The following is a 16,774-nucleotide window of genomic DNA, read 5'->3' as shown; positions in this document are numbered from 1 at the left end:
TGTTTGCCGGAAATAGAGGGTGTTGAATCATAGTATTTTAGCTTGGTATTGTGATTATTATGAGCTGTGATGTTGATTATGTTGTTGTTGAGTTGATCGGTATCGAGAAATCATGTCGTTATGCCGTTGAATTGTACTGAGATTGATTTTTAAGTCCAATGTGTATTGATTGGAATTATGATTTGATAGAATGCATCTCAACATGCCATTTCAGATTTATATTGGCAACTTTGATAGCGAGACTTCGACTACGACACAAATTGTACGGCAACGAAAGGTATAATTCATGTGAATTCGGGAGATATGACTCGAACCAGACTTGGTTGGAGTTTCCAAAAATCACATACTAGTTATTGTTTATATTGTGTTATGTTTATGCTTTGTTTATAGATTTATATTCAAGCATTTGAGATAGGAGAGTCGTTGGCAGATTTGCTAAATTTCTAGATGTTCGGTGGTATCGACGCATAGGAGCAGACTTCCTCCGATTGTAGACATTCGATACAAACGGACCAAAATCTAGGAATAAGACGTACCGTTACCCCGATTGGGAGGGTAGGTGACAGACAGTGACATCTTATTCACACCGGGATCCCTAGAGTTAGAGTTCGAGTCGAGTCAAGATATGAATTGATTTGAGTTGCATGTTTATGTTGCTTTGGTTTCATAGATTATGGAAACCATTGCTATTTCTTTTATTCATGATGATAGCATGTTCATGTTTTATGATTATGTATATGCATGCATACATGTTTTGTACTGGGATTCGTTCTCACCGGAGTTTCCGGCTGTAGTTATGTTTGTATGTGTGCATAACAACAGGTGGGGCAGGATCAGGGTCACGCAGAGGATGAGAGATGGACGATAGCGTGGAGATCACGGGCGTTGAAGAAGAACTAGTGTTTTTTTTTAGACCTGTACTCCATCTAGTTGTAGTTGGTATTGAACACTAGTTTGTAGATATGTAATCAAACAAGACATGTTTATGATTGTTAAATAAAGCTTGTGTTTGTTTATGTACAATTGTTATGATATTAAAAGCAAAAAAAATTTGACCCATATTTATTAGAAAAGATCCAATTAATCCCAAAAATAATTGAGTTAGAGCCCGGGTCCCCACAGCATATTACGATGGACTTCGTGACTGGTCTTCCAAGAATGCAGAAAGGTTTTAACTCTATTTGGGTTATTGTTGATCGGTTGACCAAGTCAGCGCATTTTCTTCCAGTCAAGACGACGTATTCCATGAACCAGTATGCCAAAGAGTACGTAGCAGAGATTGTGAGACTTCATGGTGTTCCTGTGTCGATCGTGTCTGATCGTGACCCTAGATTTACTTCAGAGTATTGGAAGAGTTTGCACAGAGCTATGGGTACACGGTTAGCATTCAGTACAACATATCACCCAGAGCGACGGTCAATCAGAGAGAGTTATTCAGATATTGGAGGATATGCTCAGAGTGTAAGGCTCAAGATTTATTAGTCTTCAATTATGCGATATTAGAAGATGTGAGAGTGCATGACATTGCATGAGAAACACTAAGGAAAATGAGAGTAGGAAATACATGAGAAAAGATGTGAAAGGTTAAGAATAATGAAAAAGGGCCGAAGCTATGGCGCATATGCGCGAAGAAATGCGCGCATATGCATGAGAATTACAGTAGCATCGGCGCATATGCGCGAAGAAAGTGGCGCACATGCGCGACATGTCCAGAGGCATTGGCGCACATGCGCGGAATGAAGTGGCGCATATGCGCGACACCTCCAGCAGCTGTGGCGCATATGCGCGAGTTCAGGCGCGCATATGCGCGGTCCGTCCAGAAGCCTTGGCGCATATGCGCGAAAAGAAGCGCGCATATGCTCGAAACGTGTTGCTCGAAAAATGATAACACTTGTCCTTTGCCATGCAATTTAAATGTATGTGGCTTCATTTCCTCTCTTGGCAGAGTAGAAAACCGAGAGAGAGTATGGTTCAAGGAAGAAGGGAGATTCTCTCATTTTAAAGTTAATTGTGCAAGATTTGCATATCCAAATTTAATCTAAGCCTAGATTTGCACTCATCTCATCACTAGCTACAAGAAAATGTATGTTTCATTCAATTCCAGCATGTTTTGATATTTATGTGTTGGGTAAAGGATGAATTGAACTCAATAATATGTTCTTGAGATGATAGTTGTTGTAGAATCGTAAACAGATCGATTATCGGATGCCATATGATATCGTTACTACTTTTCCAGCATATTTATAATTAAGTATGCAGATTTTGAATACTCTCATGGGCTTATGATGATGATTATGAGTTGAGACTATGGATTGTGAATATATGCGAGAGTTGGAGTGATCGATATGATCGGTATCGAGAAAATACGTTGTCATGCCGTTGAATTGTATCTAGATTTGGTTATTGATTGAGATAAGAGTTGTTTTGAGTTGTGTATTGATAGAATGCACATTGATGGTGCCATTTCAGATTTATATTGGCAACGTGATAGCGAGACTTCGACTACATCACAGACTTTACGACACAAAAGGTATAAGCCATGTTTGTTTGGGAAGCCACAACTCAAATAAGATATTATTTGAGTTTCCCAACCAAAATCACATACTAGTATTATTGTATATATGGTAACATGGTTATGACTTGTTTATAGAATTATATTCAAATCTTGTTACATGATTATGCTTTGATTATAGAATTGTATTCAAGCATGTAAGATTATTGTAATATTCAGATATGAATATGAGCATGCTTTGTTACAGGTTGATAGTCATTGCATTTAAGATAGGAGAGTCGTTGACAGCCATTGTCAACTATCTAGATGTTCGGTGTATCTCAGCTTAGGAGCAGCCTTGACTCCTATTGCAGTCGTTGATACAGCTCAGACCGAAGTCTAGGAATAAGACATACAGTCAACCCGAGTGGGAGGGTAGGTGACAGACATTGACGTCTTATTCACACCGGGATCCCTAGAGTTCTAGTCGAGTCGAGTCCAGGCATGGTTTGATTCGCATTGCATGTTTATATAATTGTCATTCATGATAGCATGTTTCATGTTTAATTAATTATATGCATGTATACATGTTTATAATGGGATTTGTTCTCACCGGAGTTTCCGGCTGTTGTTATGTCTGTATGTGTGCATAACAACAGGTGGGGCAGGATCTGGGTCACGCAGAGGATGAGAGATGGACATAGCGCGGTGATCTCGGGCTTAGCAGAAGGACTAGTAGTTGTACCTTTGGCATGTACTGTATTTAATTACTAGTTTGTTGAGTATGGATGGACAAGTCATGTTGTACGTTATGTTTGTACATTATGTTTGTAATTTAAATAAAGAATTTATGTTTGGTTATATACATTAGATTTAATGTTGAAAAGAGAAAATTTGACCCACTTTTATATTAACGATCCATTGAATACCAAAGAAAAAGTTAGAGCCCGGGTCCCCACAACAGGTGGTATCAGAGCCATAGGTTCTGTAGATTGAGATAGAATAGAATGAGCGGGGTAGATCGAGTCATCTTCCTTGTTTATATCATGCTAGCATATCATGATTTATTGTTTTCCCTATTACGTGTTGTGTTATCTGATTTGATTACAGCATGTAATTGACTGAATCAGAACCGATTTTGGATCAGAGGTAAATGATCTGAGAATGGCTGAGACAGTTGGTATAGATTGTATACTAAGCTGTTTGTATAACAGATTCATGCCTCCTAGAAGAGCAGCCGTTCCTTTACGACCACCAGCACCAGAACAGGGTAGCACATCGGGTGATACGATGGATGTCACTGCTACGCCCATGGAGACTCTATTAAAGCGATTCCAGTCATTCCGACCACCGACCTTAAAGGGTACAGAAAATGCAATTGAATGTGAAAGCTGGTTGGAGGATATCGAGATGTTATTCGAGTCTCTGGAATATAGTGACGAGAAGCGAGTGAAACTCATTGGCCATCAACTGCAAGATGTGGCTAAGTATTGGTGGTTGAATATAAGGAGAGCACTAGAACAGCGTGGCACCGAGGTTACATGGAAAGCATTCAAGACGGAGTTCTATCAGCGATTCTTTCCTGTATCCTACCGTAAAGATAAAGGCGCTGAATTTGCAAACCTGAGGCAAGGGCAATTGAACATTGAAGAGTACGTTGCTAAATTTTCTTCTTTGCTTCGCTTTGCACCTCACGTTTCAGGTAATGATGAGGCCGTGGCAGATCAATTTATAAACGGCTTAAATCTTGATGTCTTTACATTGGTTAATACTGGGAGACCCAATAATTTCGCTGAAGCATTAATCCGTGCCAAAGGAGCAGAAGCAGGATTGCTTAGGCAACGGAGTGTTCCGTATGTTGCTCCGAGTCCGAGACCACCACTACCTCCAGTACAACCTCCTTCAAGATTCGATAGTGGTGGTAGTAGCAGCGGACGAAAAGATCAACTGAAAGTGAAGGGCAAGCAATTCAAGAGGGCAGGGAGCAGTTCGTCGAGCTCCAGCGGGTCAAGACAGAGAGGTCCTGGCCAGAGTTTAGAGATGATGAGTGGATATTGCTGTACGTGTGGAGGTAAGCATGCCACAGAACAGTGTCAGGGTGTACTGGGCAGATGTAACATATGCAAGCAACCGGGGCATTATGCCAAGGTCTGTCCTCAGAGAAGTGGTGCATCGAGATTTCAGGGTGCAGGGTCATCAACCTCCGTAGCTCAGCCTGAGAGGCAAGCTTCATCTGTTCACTCATTTCAGCCGCCACCTACACAGACCCAGCCTCGAGCCAGAGGTGGTCAGACCGGGAGCCAGCCGACCCGAAAACAGGCTCAGGTGTTTGCGTTGACAGAGGAGCAAGCACAGGATGCCCCAGATGATTTCATAGCAGGTAACTGTTCTCTTTGCGGTTATCCTGCTTATATATTTATAGATACGGGAGCATCGCATACATTCATATCAGAACGATTTGTGTTATTGCATTCTTTGCCTGTTGAGTCCTTGTTAGATGTTGTGTCTATTACTTCTCCATTGGGAAGTGGTTTGATAGCTGTGACTACGGTTAGACATTGCATCTTACGGTTTGAGGGTCATGAAATTGATCTAGATTGCATAGTACTCGGGTTAGATGATTTTGATTGTATTGTTGGAATTGACATGTTAACAAAGTACAGAGCCACTGTGGATTGTTTCCACAAGATTGTCAGATTCAGACCAGAAATGGCAGAAGAGTGGAAATTCTACGGAAAGGGTTCCAGATCTCGGATTCCCTTGATTTCAGCTTTGTCTATGAATAAGTTGTTGCAGAAAGGAGCAGATGGGTTCCTTGTGTATGCTGTAGATGTTCAGAAATCTAGCCCGACATTGGCAGATTTGCCAATAGTACGGGAGTTTGCAGATGTGTTTCCAGAGGAGATTCCAGGGTTACCTCCAGTGCGAGAGGTAGATTTTAGTATTGAGTTGATTCCAGGTACCACTCCTATTTCGAGAGCTCCGTATAGGATGGCACCGATAGAGTTGAAAGAATTAAAGGCACAGTTGGAAGATCTTCTAGCCAAGGGATATATCAGACCAAGTGTATCTCCTTGGGGCGCTCCGGTGCTATTTGTGCGGAAGAAAGATGGATCGATGCGGTTGTGTATCGATTACAGGCAACTGAATAAGGCAACGATAAAGAATAAGTATCCTTTGCCTAGAATTGATGATTTATTTGATCAGTTGCAGGGATCCTCTGTTTATTCTAAGATTGATTTGCGATCCGGATATCATCAGCTTCGAGTTCGAGATGTGGACCTACCGAAAACATCATTTCGAACCAGGTATGGGCATTACGAATTTATTGTCATGCCTTTTGGTTTAACAAATGCTCCGGCGGTATTTATGGGCTTGATGAATCAAATCTTTCAGAGGTATTTGGATGATTTTGTGATTGTCTTTATCGATGATATTCTGGTGTATTCTAAGAACAAGAATGAGCATGCAGAACATCTCAGAATTGTGTTACAGACACTGAGAAATGAGAGATTGTATGCCAAATTGTCAAAGTGTGAATTTTGGTTGAATCGAGTTGTCTTTTTGGGACATATCATATCTGGAGATGGTATTTCGGTAGATCCAAGTAAAGTGGAAGCTGTGATCAGTTGGTCGAGACCGACTTCTGTGCCAGAAATACGCAGTTTCATGGGTCTAGCAGGATACTATAGACGATTCATTCAAGATTTTTCCCGTATTGCGAAGCCAATTACACAATTGACACAGAAGAATGCGCCATTTTTATGGTCTGAGGAGTGTGAGTCTAGCTTTCTAGAGTTGAAGAAGAGGCTGACCAGTGCACCTGTCTTGATGATTCCTTCAGGTACGGGTGATTTCGTTGTATATTGTGATGCCTCTCACAGAGGTTTGGGATGTGTTCTTATGCAGCGAGGTCATGTGGTCGCATATGCCTCAAGACAGTTGAAGACTCACGAGACTCGATACCCCATTCATGATCTTGAATTGGCGGCTATCGTATTTGCACTGAAGATCTGGCATCATTATCTTTATGGCGAGAAATTTGAGATCTATTCGGACCATAAAAGCCTAAAATACTTGTTTTCTCAGTCGGAGTTGAACATGAGCCAGCGTAGATGGCTTGATCCGTTGAAAGACTTTGATTGTGAAATCAAATATTATCCAGGGAAGTCAAATGCAGCAGCGGACGCCTTGAGTCGAAAGGTTTGTTCCCTATCCTTATCGACGATAGGTGTTACAAAACTCGTTGAAAATTGCTGTTTCCCTGGACTAGAATTTGATACAGATAGGAGGCCACTACGACTTGCTGCTATTCAAGTTGAGCCGGACTTGATCATGAGGGTCAAAGAAGCTCAACGAACCGATCAGAATGTGCAAAGATCAATTCAGATGGTCAGAGCAGGACATGTATCAGAATATCAGGTACGTGATCATGTACTGTATGTGAATAACCGCCTTGTAGTGCCAGATGTTTCAGACTTGAGACATCAGATTATGTCCGAAGCACACTGCAGTCGGTTCAGCATCCATCCTGGTGGCAGAAAGATGTACAATGATTTGAAGACACAGTTCTGGTGGAAACAGATGAAGTCAGACATCGCAGAGTATGTGTCTAAATGCTTGAACTGCCAACAGGTGAAGGCCGAGAGGAAGAAACCCGGAGGGTTACTTCAGAGTTTAGCCATTCCAGAATGGAAATGGGATCACATTTCCATGGATTTCGTGACGAAGTTACCCCGATCTTCCCGAGGCTGTGATGCGATTTGGGTCGTTATCGATCGATTGACCAAATCAGCCTGTTTCATTCCGTACAGAATGACTTATAGACACGATCAAATGGCGGAGATATATGTTCGAGAGGTAGTCAGATTACATGGTGTGCCGAAGTCTATCGTATCAGATCGTGATCCGCGATTCACTTCACACTTCTGGCACAGTTTACAGCAGGCTTTAGGTACGACATAACACCTGAGTACTGCTTACCATCCTCAGACAGACGGACAGTCAGAGCGGACTATCCAGACACTAGAGGATATGTTAAGAGCCGTAGTACTAGATTTTGGCATTAGTTGGCAAGATTCCCTACCTCTTTGCGAATTCTCTCATAATAATAGCTACCAGACGAGCATTGAGATGGCACCGTTTGAAGCTTTATATGGTAAGAAGTGCAGATCTCCGCTATACTGGGATGACATCTCAGAGGTACCAGAACTTGGGCCAGATATGATTCGTGACATGACAGAGAAAGTGAAAGTCTATCAGAAAAGGATGAAGACGGCGCAAGACAGGCAAGCGAAATACGCCAACATCAGACGTAGAACGTTAGTATTTGAGCAAGGAGACATGGTGTTTTTAAAGATTTCCACATTTAGAGGCGTTGTCAGATTTGGCAAGCGTGAAAAGTTTTCACCTAGACACGTCGGTCCTTACGAGATCCTAGAGAAGATTGGCGATCGAGCATATCGACTGGCTCTTCCTCCTTCTCTGTCTTGTATACATGACGTTTTTCATGTATCAATGTTGCGGAAATACATGCCTGGTGTTTCTCATGTCATTCATCCTGACGAAGCTGAGCTTGATCAGACTTTAAGCTACATTGAGCAACCAATACAGATTCTTGATCGGAAAGAAAAGAAGCTCAGAACGAAGACTATTCCTCTAGTAAAAGTCCAATGGAGTCGACATGGCATAGAAGAAGCGACTTGGGAAACAGAAGCAGAGATTCGACAAAAACATCCCGAGTTATTTACATGATGTAAGTAAATTTTCAGTTTTGATTATATTACTTTACATGTATAAATTGATAGATTGCCTGCGATTTCGAGGACGAAATCATTTCTTAGAGGGGGAGAAATGTAAGGCTCAAGATTTATTAGTCTTCAATTATGCGATATTAGAAGATGTGAGAGTGCATGACATTGCATGTGAAACACTAAGGAAAATGAGAGTAGGAAATACATGAGAAAAGATGTGAAAGGTTAAGAATAAATGCAAAAGGGTCGAAGCTATGGCGCATATGCGCGAAGAAATGCGCGCATATGCATGAGAATTACAGTAGCATCGGCGCATATGCGCGAAGAAAGTGGCGCACATACGCGACATGTCCAGAGGCATTGGCGCCCATGCGCGGAATGAAGTGGCGCATATGCGCGACACCTCCAGCAGCTGTGGCGTATATGCGCGAGTTCAGGCGCGCATATGCGCGGTCCGTCCAGAAGCCTGGGCGCATATGCGCGAAAAGAAGCGCGCATATGCGCGAAACGTGTTGCTCGAAAAATGATATCGTTACTACTTTTCCAGCATATTTAGAATTAAGTATGCAGATTTTGAATACTCTCATGGGCTTATGATGATGATTATGAGTTGAGACTAGGATTGTGAATATATGCGAGAGTTGGAGTGATCGATATGATCGGTATCGAGAAAATACGTTGTCATGCCGTTGAATTGTATCTAGATTTGGTTATTGATTGAGATAAGAGTTGTTTTGAGTTGTGTATTGATAGAATGCACATTGATGGTGCCGTTTCAGATTTATATTGGCAACGTGATAGCGAGACTTCGACTACATCACAGACTTTACGACACGAAAGGTATAAGCCATGTTTGTTTAGGAAGCCACAACTCAAATAAGATATTATTTGAGTTTCCCAACCAAAATCACATACTAGTATTATTGTATATATGGTAACATGGTTATGACTTGTTTATAGAATTATATTCAAATCTTGTTACATGATTATGCTTTGATTATAGAATTGTATTCAAGCATGTAAGATTATTGTAATATTCAGATATGAATATGAGCATGCTTTGTTACAGGTTGATAGTCATTGCATTTAAGATTGGAGAGTCGTTGACAGCCATTGTCAACTATCTAGATGTTCGGTGTATCTCAGCTTAGGAGCAGCCTTGACTCCTATTGCAGTCGTTGATACAGCTCAGACCGAAGTCTAGGAATAAGACGTACAGTGTAATAGCCGAGCCCGGTGTACGGTACGGTTTAAGCTTTATTGTGTTAATTGGGTTATGTGATTAGATGATTATAGTTGTGTTTTGGGCTATAGTATTATTGGTTATTATTTATTTGAGGTGTTAGTTGGTGTTGATTGTTCGTTTCAGCGTTTCGAATCGATTTTAGTTGTTTTGTTACTGTTCATTGCCGTGAGTAGAGTGCACCCGCGCTCTTAGATGAGTGCCCCCGCGGTGTACTATTCATGATTTTGGATTTGGAGGGCCGTGGCATCACCGCACCCGCGACAGTGCAAGGACCGCACCCGCGGTGTGCACCGCACCCGCGGTAATTGTAGCACCGCACCCGCGGTGTTCGTGCATGGGATTTATTTTGGTTGCCGTGAGCTTAGCGCACCAGCGGTGCTTGTGTGACCGCACCCGCGGTGTAAGTATGGGCGAGATTTTAAGTGACTTTTTGGGAGTTGTTGGCCATACCTACCTTATCTTCTTCCTTCCATTCTCGATATTCTCTCAATTCTTAAGGGTTTTCATCCATTTCTTTTGCTTCCTATCTTTGTTTCTTGGAGTTATTTGGATTTCCGACTTGAGATCATCGTTCTCCGTGGTATAAGAAAGCTTAGGTAAGTTTTTGGTGCGATTCTAATGAGGTTTCGAGTTAAGGGTTATTTTGGATTTGATGTTTTGATGGTTCTATGGATTATTTAGCATGGACTCTTGGATTTAGTCTTGATATTGGTGTTATTTATGGATTATTGTTGTAGGTGGTGTACCAAGAGTATAGTTGGAGTTGTTCTATTGGTTTGTAAGTGGAATTTCATCCCTTGTGCTCACATGATATTATATGTATTGTGTTTTAAAGGTTTCAAAGTGTTATTCCCTTCCATTGATCCATTGTTATGTATTGATTTCATTGATTATCTATTGGAGGCATTGATGTCTCACTATTGTTAAAAAGGGAATACAAGAGATATTATGAGATTGCGAAACGACGGCTTTAAATGTTATTGAGAATTCAAATGTTTTATTGGATTGATTAATCATAGTCAGAGCATTGCATGCAATTAGATGATCATCGACCATATGCTTTTATCCCCTCACAGTTATCGATTTATATCGATGGGATATTGGCAACCATAGTCACAGATACTATTGATATCAATCCAACCTCAGAAAAGAGAAATACCATCGTTTTGCTATCTATTGCTATGCTATTGCTACAGTTATTGCTACGTTATTCATGTTTCAGAGTCGATGGTATTTATGATTTAAAAGCCATGTTTTACAGAGTATACTATGTATCATTGCTATGTAAGAGTTCCACTTGCTGAGATTTATTCTCATTTCAATTATTTTCATGTGATGCAGATAAGAGCGACGGACCGGGACGTTGAATGTGGATGGGGGTCATATGCATACGAAGATTGGAAGGATGATTATTTTGTACCATTTTGTAACATGATCACACTAATGATATTTTGTATTTTGTTATGTCATTGGAATGATCATGTTGTTATTTTGTAAACACTTTTATAAAATGTATTTTGAAACTCCTTCCGTTTGAAAGAAAATTTTAAATTCCGCTGTATTTTAATTGTAACGGGTCAGGGTGTCACATTTAGTGGTATCAGAGCGGTGTTCTTCGGACCAATGCATATGACTTCGTCTACTTTCAACTGTCTGGGTATGTTTTCTTGCATCTATCCATTGTTATATATATTGATTGGTGTCTTGTGAGCAATTGTAGAGTATGCCTCCTAAGCGTAAGGCGGCAGAGGGTGAGGATAGTTCTTCCTCGAGAGTTGTCGACGAGTTCGGCAAGTTGCTTAAGGAGCAGGCTAAGGTGCATAGCGAGCAGATTCAGCAGCTCATTCGTATGCAAGGAACTGGACAGGGTAGAGGCCAAGTGAGAGGTCAAGTTTGAAACGTCCTCATCTCTTATTGCTTTAAAAGTACTAGAATTTTTTATTTTTTTTTTAAAATCTCTCACATTTTCGGTCATTGCATGCACATGCAAATAAAATAATCTTGCACCATTTTAAAGTAAATCATCCAACTAGTATTTGAAAATTGAAAGGGAAAAGTCAAACCAGAAATCGTCAAACGTTTTACCAAACTTAAAAAGCAATAATTTGAAAAGTAAAGCCCATACTAAACCTCTCAAAAATCTCTCAAAAAGCTTAAGTAAATAATCTTAAAAATCTTTAACATAATTCATAAGTCATAATCGTAAATGCGGAAAAGTAGAAGCGCTGGTCCTCGGGTTGTGTGCACCTTCAGTCCAGTAGTATCACCCGTCAAGTCCTCCCTCAGAACCATCTACATCCATCACACCTAGTGAGTCTAAAGACTCAACACACCATAATCTTTATAACGAGTAATACGTAATACAGTCAACATATAACGGTGAAAAATATTTGTACTTAAAATATCGTTTTCATGAAGATGCCTAAACATAAACATTTTCGTAAAAATTTTCATGATGCATAAAACTTTAAACATAAACATTTTCGTAAACATTTTCATGATGCATAAAACTTTAAACATAAACATTTTCATGACATGCATAAATAAACCTTAATCTTTTTCCTTCTTCCTCAACATGACATAACATTTTAACATGATCATAAACATTTTCCTTTTCCTTTGTTGAATTCAGATCGTTAATTGTGACTTTCCTCAACATGACATGACATGACGATGGATCCATCTACATAAAACCACAGTACTGGGCGGCGGGGACATCAGCGACACTCTCACCGGTCAACTGAGCCTTGGCCTAACATGATCGAATAGAAATACGATCGTCGGGGCTCCCTCTGGGGCCTTTTCCCATAAATGGGCTCCCTCTGGGGCCTTCTCCCCTCACGATATTCCCATTCTTCCGTTACCACAAAACCGTTACCACATATCCGTTACCACATATTCGCAATGATGGAAACACGATCGTCGGGCTCCCACTGGGACCATAACCCTCACGACGTCGCCACCATTAACGAATTAGTCACAATCACTTCACATCCTTCAACATTTTTCATTCACATCACTTTAGAAAAATCATGAATACATTTACATTTTCCATTTTTGAAACCAAGCATGCAACATGTATTTTAAATGTCTTCTTAAATAATAAAAATCAAATAGACATTTAAAAATCATAATTGAATCATGAGAAATTCATAAACATTTAATAATATCATTTTTAACATGAAAACAGCATTTCGGGCACTGCCATGACCTTTACTAGTTTTTCGACGTAAAAAGACCGTTTTACCCCTGGACTCGACTTTTTACGAATTCGACTGTTTTCTTGATTTTATGACTCTAAGATGTCCCAAATAATTATTTAAGCTTATATGAATTTTCTCATATTTTTATTTGGCCTAAATCAGTGACTTTTAATTTATCCTTTAAGTGAGACGTATTAATGCGTTTTAATCCCGAAAAATCCCAAATCTCATCATAAAATTCCCAAATTAAAAAATTAGACCTATAATAATTATTTAAGTTTAAATCTAATTTCTCATGATTTTATGAAGCTTAAAACTATACTTTTCAATTAACTCGTTAATTAGCGTTTTGTGCGGCGATTAAATCCCGAATAAATCCAAAACTCGTTATTTTGATCCCAAATTTTAAACATAACTTTTTTATGATTTATTCTACCCTTCCAAGTCGTGAGCCACCCCCGTGGACCCTTGGATCATTTTTTTGTTCTTAAATTTTCGTTTTTGACCCTTCGACGAACGTACCGAGCCATCTCCTAATTTACTCGAGCCACGCCCGAGCCGCCTCGAGCCAAGACCTAGCCAACCCATCTAGGGACCCTACTGTGGAAGCCCAGCCCAAAAACCCGGCCCTGGCCCGCTCAAAAACTCCCTGGAACTGAACCTAAAATCTGTACGTGTGTGTGTGTCTCTCCTACTCTTCACCAAGACTCCTAGCCCCCCAGGAGACCTCCAGCCGAGCCACCACCGAGCCCAGCCGACCCTAACCAACCCTGGGCCATGGCCAGCCCCTACCCAGACCAGCCCCAAGCTCCTAACCCAACTAGCGAAGCCTCTGAACTGTGACAGCAACTCTGCGCGTAGCATGTGCTGTCTTGTGTCCTTCCCGTTTCCTTGAGCCAGCGCCCAGCCTAGCTACTCCAGCACCTTGCCCGTCCCCTGACCATCATCCTAGGACCCTTATGAACCACCTAGCTCGCGCCCAGACCAAGCCGCGAACCCCCTCTTCTTCCCTGAATTGCTGCTGCGCGTGAATATGGGAGGAGTCCCACTTTGGGTGGACTCCTTCCACAGCCTAGAACTCGAACCCTAGCCACCCTAGGACCCAACCCAGCCCTAGACCTTGACCACCTCTGACCCTGACCCAGCCCTGATCGAGCCCCTTGACCCCATGCACAAGGACCGAACCCTCAAGATCATATGACAGCAGAACTTCGCACCAGTTGTTTCATCCGTTTTACAGTGTAAGTGGTGCGTTTCTAAGGCCTTAAAACTTATGAAAAATTGTCCCTTAACAACCCCTGGTCATGGCAGCCCCTTTGAAGCACATAAAACATGAATTTGGAATTGAAACCATGCCTTAACCAACACATATGCATAAAAAAACGAGATATAAACAAGGGCTCTATATTTATTCATGCACACGATATTTAAAAAGATAATATGATGTGATAGATGAGAAAAGAAAGATTTATGGCGTGCCTTTGCGTAATTTACGCACGAAAAACCGTTGACGACGAAGAACGGGACGCGGCGGTGGATTGATATTGCTAGAAGTTTCGAAAATTGCACAAGAAATCCTCTCCAAATCTCCTTGTGTGTGCAGCCGTGATTTGGAGAGAGAGTTGGAGGATTTTTCAGATTTGAAAAGTGGTGGCCGTGTGTTTGTTTGAATTGTGTGGGGTTTGGAAATCTTTTTTTACACTTTAAATAGTAATTAATCCCTAATCTAGACTTTAGGCCTAATAAGCCACTAAATTAGGCCCATTAGTCTATTTAGGATCAATTAAAATAATAACAAAGTTTTCTTTAATTAAAAATGTGAATTTAATTGCCGGGTTGCAAAAAAACTCGCATTTTAGTTGAAAAACCAATACCGATAAAATTTACGTTCCGGCGTATAAAATCACCTCAAAACCTCTTATTTTTCAAAAATAATAAAAAGCATCGACCATATTTTAAATAATTAAAAACAATTATTTAATAAAAATCCTTTAAATTTTTAGCCCTCGGTCCCCGTTCCTCGATCGTCACTTGAATATTCCTAAAAATAACATTTGAATACAATCATGTAGAAAAATATATTTTAAACATGCAATATGCACCACATAATTAATTAATGCAATTAAAGCATTTAATTAAAATACAAAACAATTTAATAATTGCATGCACGTGGTTTGCGTCTTTAAAATTTTCAGGGCGTTACAAAGTTGCTCAGGCTGTTGGCACTGATGCCGTCTTTTCTGCTTTCAAGAGGATGGATCCACCGGAATTCGCAGGTAGCACCAATCCTCTAGTTGCTGTCGAGTGGGTCAAGGCGCTTGAAGCTATCTTCGATCATCTCCAGTATGAGGACAAAGACAGGATTAGTTGTGCCATTTTCATGTTGGTTAAGGCTGCCCGCATTTGGTGGAATGCGACGAAGGTTGGAGTTGATGTTGCGACACTGAAGTGGTCAGAGTTCACTGACTTGTTCTACGACAAGTATTTCCCCGACGCACTTCGAGCGAGGAAGGTTACGGAGTTCTTTGAACTTCGACAGGGGAGCTTGGATGTTGGCCAGTATATCCTGAAGTTTGAGGAGGGTTGCCTATTTGCTCCGTATATTGCTTCGAACGACAAGGACAAGGGCGCTCATTTCATTCGAGGCCTTAGAGCGGAGATTCGTCATGATATCAACATGTCTAAAGCTGTTACTTTCAAGGAGATTGTGTCCAAAGCATTGTTGGCCGAGCAAGACGAGAAGGACATCGCCAGGGAGAGGCAGGAGAGACACCAGGCCATTGCTCAGAGAGGCCAGGGTTCCAATCAGAGGGGCAGGGATCGTTTCAAGGGCAAGGGCAAGATGGAGCCGAGTTCTAGACCACCGCCAGTTCCATTTGATCCCGAGAAGCCACTGTGTCCAAAGTGTGGTAAGCATCATCGAGGAGAGTGCAGATTGGGCACTCATACTTGTTTTCGTTGTGGCGCGGCGGGCCACATTGCCAGGAATTGCCCGAGGGGAGATAGCCAAGGGAAGGTGCAGGGTCGTATCTTTGCGATGACCAAGGAAGGTATTAATCGTGATTCTTCATTGATCTCTAGTACTATTTTGATTTCAGGCAGAGTAGCTACTACTTTGATTGATACTGGTGCTACTCATTCTTTTATGTCTGATTTGTTTTTGAGATCTTTGGGTATAGTTCCTTCTATTCTTCCCATTCAGCTTAGTGTTGTTTTGCCTTCGGGAGATGTCTTGTGCCCGACATCGATTGTCTTTGCGTGTCCTGTTCGTATTGAGGAGCGAGTTGTCTTCGCTGATTTGATTGTTATCCCTATGGTTGCCTTCGATGTTATTCTTGGCATGGATTGGCTTTCGACTTACCGTGCAGTTATCGATTGTGTTGCTAAGAAGGTGACTTTTGCAGATGATGGCCAGGGAGGAGCGCTCGCCAGCACAGGTACTTCGCTGGTCCTTCCTTTTATTTCTTGCTTTGAGGCTGAGAGATTGTTGTGTAGAGGTTGCGATGGGTTTCTTGCTTCTATTGTGGATGTTGATAGATTGATTAAGTTGAATATTGATGATATCGATGTTGTGAGGGAGTTTGCTGATGTGTTTGAGGATGATGTTCCGGGTTTGCCACCGGACAGAGATGTTGAATTCGTGATCGATTTAGCTCCAGGTACGGTTCCTATCTCTAAGGCTCCGTACCGAATGGCCCCTACTGAGATGAAGGAGTTGAAGGCGCAGTTGCAGGATCTTCTAGATAAGGGTTTTATTCGTCCGAGTTCTTCGCCTTGGGGAGCTCCGGTTCTATTTGTCTAGAAGAAGGATGGTTCTTTGCGACTGTGTATCGACTACAGGGAGCTTAACAAAGTAACTGTCAAGAACAAGTATCCGTTGCCTCGGATAGATGATTTGTTTGATCAGCTCCATGGTGCTACTATGTTCTCGAAGATTGATCTTCGGTCTGGCTACTATCAGTTTGTAGTAGCCCGAATTCCAGATTGGGTAATTAACGGATTAATGGTGATTAAGAAGGTTTAATGTGTAATTTTGACCGTGGTCATAATCGGACGGACCGAAGATGGTTCGGTAGCACCG

The sequence above is a fragment of the Primulina eburnea genome, chromosome 2 (genome assembly GCF_022965805.1).
Source record: "Primulina eburnea isolate SZY01 chromosome 2, ASM2296580v1, whole genome shotgun sequence".
NCBI lineage: Eukaryota > Viridiplantae > Streptophyta > Magnoliopsida > Lamiales > Gesneriaceae > Primulina > Primulina eburnea.
The sequence above is the reverse complement of the archived record's forward strand: the minus strand, read 5'-3'. Positions refer to the sequence as shown.